Source organism: Schistocerca americana, unplaced genomic scaffold, assembly GCF_021461395.2.
Source record: "Schistocerca americana isolate TAMUIC-IGC-003095 unplaced genomic scaffold, iqSchAmer2.1 HiC_scaffold_411, whole genome shotgun sequence".
Classification (NCBI taxonomy): Eukaryota; Metazoa; Arthropoda; class Insecta; order Orthoptera; family Acrididae; genus Schistocerca; species Schistocerca americana.
This window is the reverse complement of record NW_025726139.1, coordinates 10,001-15,000: the sequence shown is the minus strand read 5'-3', so window position 1 is coordinate 15,000 and position 5,000 is coordinate 10,001. Positions and strand designations below refer to the sequence as shown.

Genomic DNA, 5,000 nt, shown 5'->3' with positions numbered 1-5,000 from the left:
GTGGTAGCCGTTTCTCAGGCTCCCTCTCCGGAATCGAACCCTGATTCCCCGTTACCCGTTACAACCATGGTAGGCGCAGAACCTACCATCGACAGTTGATAAGGCAGACATTTGAAAGATGCGTCGCCGGTACGAGGACCGTGCGATCAGCCCAAAGTTATTCAGAGTCACCAAGGCAAACGGACCGGACGAGCCGACCGATTGGTTTTGATCTAATAAAAGCGTCCCTTCCATCTCTGGTCGGGACTCTGTTTGCATGTATTAGCTCTAGAATTACCACAGTTATCCAAGTAACGTGGGTACGATCTAAGGAACCATAACTGATTTAATGAGCCATTCGCGGTTTCACCTTAATGCGGCTTGTACTGAGACATGCATGGCTTAATCTTTGAGACAAGCATATGACTACTGGCAGGATCAACCAGGGAGCTGCGTCAACTAGAGCTGAGCAGCCGGCCGCCCGGGAGTGTGTCCCGGGGGCCCGCGCGAACACGCAAGCGTCCGCTCAATTATTCTGCAAACAGGGGGAGGCTGAGCTCCCCTGCACGATACACCTCGAAACCCTCTCAGGTCCCGGCGGCGCGCAGCGCCGTCCTAAGTACTTGGTCGGGTTCGAGAGAGGCGCAATCGCCCGGAGTTTGGCGAGTAGACGCTTTAGGTGCGACCACCCGTGCTCCCAACTGAGCTTGCCGCTGCCGACAGAGGCCCGGGAGCGTGCTGTCGTGGCATTGCCGGCGGGAGACAACACGCGCCACCTACGGTGGCCGGCAGCTCCAACGCCAGCGCCACAGAAGGACAAAAGCCCCACTTGGGTGCCGAAGCGAACTCTCCCAGCACAGCGCACGCGCCAACACGTCCGCACAGCTGCGATACAAACCACCTGCGAGAACCGCAGAGGCGACCGAGCAGCAGACGGCGTCGCGGCGCCGAGCGCCGGGCGGCGGCGCATCCTCAGCGCACACAGTCCTCAATCGGACCAGCACACTGCAGATGTCCACCGCGCTTCGCACCGGGCCCGCGAGGACCTACTTTGGCCGCACGGCGCCGCGTGCAGGGTGCGCCGGCGCGCAGCTGCGCCGCCTGCCGCCTCCGTCGGCCGGCGCGCCTGCCACTGGCCGCCCCCACCAGCCGGCTGTAGCGCGTGCGCCCACGCACCGCGCGGCCAGCACGCCGGGAGGCCCCCCCTCACCGGCCGGGGACGGTCCCACCCAGCCACCGCCGCGTATCGCTTCACACCCACATGCCATTCACGTTCGTGGGCATGGTGGGTATCGCTGAAACAACCGGTTGGTAGCTCAACCGATCGTCGCCATCACTGATTCACCTCTAGCGAGAACAACCGCACCACAACGGTTTACCAGTTGTTCATTTGCGTAACGTCACCAGCAAACGTAGACGTCCATCGCCATTTGCAAATTCAACGATTGTTGCATGCCTGTGTCAGGTGTCACGACACACTATGTCTGCCCACATACACGCAACAACATGTGCACGCTTCGCGAACACGTGGAAGGTGGCCCCCGTACGTATGCGATGTCCATTGCGCGAACGACTGTCAACCGGCCTCTGTCGCATGTCGCAGATGTGGAACGCAGTGCACCATGCTGTCACGGTGTGTGAGAAGAGACGACTACGTCTGACAACACGCGCCACTACATCAACAGACGGCTCATGCTGATCGCCATCCAGGGCATACCACACTGCAATCCGGCTCTTATAGGGAGACGACACATAGCTGAGTGCACAACAGTTGGACCGCATGGTTCGCCGTTGTTGGCGCAGTCGTTGTACGGTCACATGTACCACGATGTATCATTCAGTACATGAGGACCAATGTGCAGTACAGTGTGTGATTTGGACGTACAACATCAGCGGACAGTTGACACAGGCCGTACCACAGCGTAGGCTAAGTGCTTCGCCATGCGAATGCCAATGAACAACTGCGAAGGGCATTGAGCATGTACGTCCTGCTGCCATCCACATTACAGTGTATCGCTGCAAGGTGTTTAACATGAAGCGATACACTGGGGACCAGGCAGTGCGAGTAGCAAACTATATTGCGGGGGTTGCAGTTAGGCAACACTACACTAATTTAACGCGTCGTATGACAATTACAGAGCGGGTTAAGGCCCAACGTGTGTTGGGTTAAGGCCCAACGTGTGTTGGGTTAAGGCCCAACGTGTGTTGGGTTAAGGCCCAACGTGTGTTGGGTTAAGGCCCAACGTGTGTTGGGTTAAGGCCCAACGTGTGTTGGGTTAAGGCCCAACGTGTGTTGGGTTAAGGCCCAACGTGTGTTGGGTTAAGGCCCAACGTGTGTTGGGTTAAGGCCCAACGTGTGTTGGGTTAAGGCCCAACGTGTGTTGGGTTAAGGCCCAACGTGTGTTGGGTTAAGGCCCAACGTGTGTTGGGTTAAGGCCCAACGTGGGTTGGGTTAAGGCGCAACGTGGGTTGGGTTAAGGCCCAACGTGGGTTGGGTTAAGGCGCAACGTGGGTTGGGTTAAGGCGCAACGTGGGTTGGGTTAAGGCGCAACGTGGGTTAGGTTAAGGCGCAACGTGGGTTAGGTTAAGGCGCAACGTAGGTTAGGTTAAGGCGCAATATAGGTTAGGTTAAGGCGCAATATAGGTTAGGTTAAGGCGCAATATAGGTTAGGTTAAGGCGCAATATAGGTTAGGTTAAGGCGCAATATAGGTTAGGTTAAGGCGCAATATAGGTTAGGTTAAGGCGCAACGTAGGTTAGGTTAAGGCGCAACATAGGTTAGGTTAAGGCGCAACATAGGTTAGGTTAAGGCGCAACATGGGTTAGGTTAAGGCGCAATATAGGTTAGGTTAAGGCACAATATGGGTTAGGTTAAGGCACAATATGGGTTAGGTTAAGGCACAATATGGGTTAGGTTAAGGCACAATATGGGTTAGGTTAAGGCACAATATGGGTTAGGTTAAGGCACAATATGGGTTAGGTTAAGGCACAATATGGGTTAGGTTAAGGCACAATATGGGTTAGGTTAAGGCACAATATGGGTTAGGTTAAGGCACAATATGGGTTAGGTTAAGGCACAATATGGGTTAGGTTAAGGCACAATATGGGTTAGGTTAAGGCACAATATGGGTTAGGTTAAGGCACAATATGGGTTAGGTTAAGGCACAATATGGGTTAGGTTAAGGCACAATATGGGTTAGGTTAAGGCACAATATGGGTTAGGTTAAGGCACAATATGGGTTAGGTTAAGGCACAATATGGGTTAGGTTAAGGCACAATATGGGTTAGGTTAAGGCACAATATGGGTTAGGTTAAGGCACAATATGGGTTAGGTTAAGGCACAATATGGGTTAGGTTAAGGCACAATATGGGTTAGGTTAAGGCACAATATGGGTTAGGTTAAGGCACAATATGGGTTAGGTTAAGGCACAATATGGGTTAGGTTAAGGCACAATATGGGTTAGGTTAAGGCACAATGTGGGTTAGGTTAAGGCACAATGTGGGTTAGGTTAAGGCACAATGTGGGTTAGGTTAAGGCACAATGTGGGTTAGGTTAAGGCACAACGTGGGTTAGGTTAAGGCACAACGTGGGTTAGGTTAAGGCACAACGTGGGTTAGGTTAAGGCACAACGTGGGTTAGGTTAAGGCACAACGTGGGTTAGGTTAAGGCACAACGTGGGTTAGGTTAAGGCACAACGTGGGTTAGGTTAAGGCACAATACGGGTTAGGTTAAGGCACAATACGGGTTAGGTTAAGGCACAATACGGGTTAGGTTAAGGCACAATACGGGTTAGGTTAAGGCACAATACGGGTTAGGTTAAGGCACAATACGGGTTAGGTTAAGGCACAATACGGGTTAGGTTAAGGCACAATACGGGTTAGGTTAAGGCACAATACGGGTTAGGTTAAGGCACAATACGGGTTAGGTTAAGGCACAATACGGGTTAGGTTAAGGCACAATACGGGTTAGGTTAAGGCACAATACGGGTTAGGTTAAGGTACAATACGGGTTAGGTTAAGGCACAATACGGGTTAGGTTAAGGCACAATACGGGTTAGGTTAAGGCACAATACGGGTTAGGTTAAGGCACAATACGGGTTAGGTTAAGGCACAATATGGGTTAGGTTAAGGCACAATATGGGTTAGGTTAAGGCACAATATGGGTTAGGTTAAGGCACAATATGGGTTAGGTTAAGGCACAATATGGGTTAGGTTAAGGCACAATATGGGTTAGGTTAAGGCACAATATGGGTTAGGTTAAGGCACAATATGGGTTAGGTTAAGGCACAATATGGGTTAGGTTAAGGCACAATATGGGTTAGGTTAAGGCACAATATGGGTTAGGTTAAGGCACAATATGGGTTAGGTTAAGGCACAATGTGGGTTAGGTTAAGGCACAACGTGGGTTAGGTTAAGGCACAACGTGGGTTAGGTTAAGGCACAACGTGGGTTAGGTTAAGGCACAACGTGGGTTAGGTTAAGGCACAACGTGGGTTAGGTTAAGGCACAACGTGGGTTAGGTTAAGGCACAACGTGGGTTAGGTTAAGGCACAACGTGGGTTAGGTTAAGGCACAATACGGGTTAGGTTAAGGCACAATACGGGTTAGGTTAAGGCACAATACGGGTTAGGTTAAGGCACAATACGGGTTAGGTTAAGGCACAATACGGGTTAGGTTAAGGCACAATACGGGTTAGGTTAAGGCACAATACGGGTTAGGTTAAGGCACAATACGGGTTAGGTTAAGGCACAATACGGGTTAGGTTAAGGCACAATACGGGGTTAGGTTAAGGCACAACGTGGGTTAGGTTAAGGCACAACGTGGGTTAGGTTAAGGCACAACGTGGGTTAGGTTAAGGCACAACGTGGGTTAGGTTAAGGCACAACGTTATGGGTTAGGTTAAGGCACAACGTGGGTTAGGTTAAGGCACAATACGGGTTAGGTTAAGGCACAATACGGGTTAGGTTAAGGCACAATACGGGTTAGGTTAAGGCACAATACGGGTTAGGTTAAGGCACAATA

At 51.4% G+C, this 5,000-nt stretch overlaps 1 non-coding gene across 1 annotated transcript in view; it reads right to left on the bottom strand.

The window, feature by feature from the left end:
• The window catches only part of LOC124582353, a 1,910-nt gene extending 1,482 nt beyond the window's left edge, over window positions 1-428 (bottom strand). Inside the window, exon 1 of the ribosomal RNA XR_006973914.1 lies at window positions 1-428. This exon is cut by the window's left edge and continues 1,482 nt beyond it. This is a non-coding gene — a ribosomal RNA (small subunit ribosomal RNA).
• Window positions 429-5,000: the final 4,572 nt, after the last annotated feature.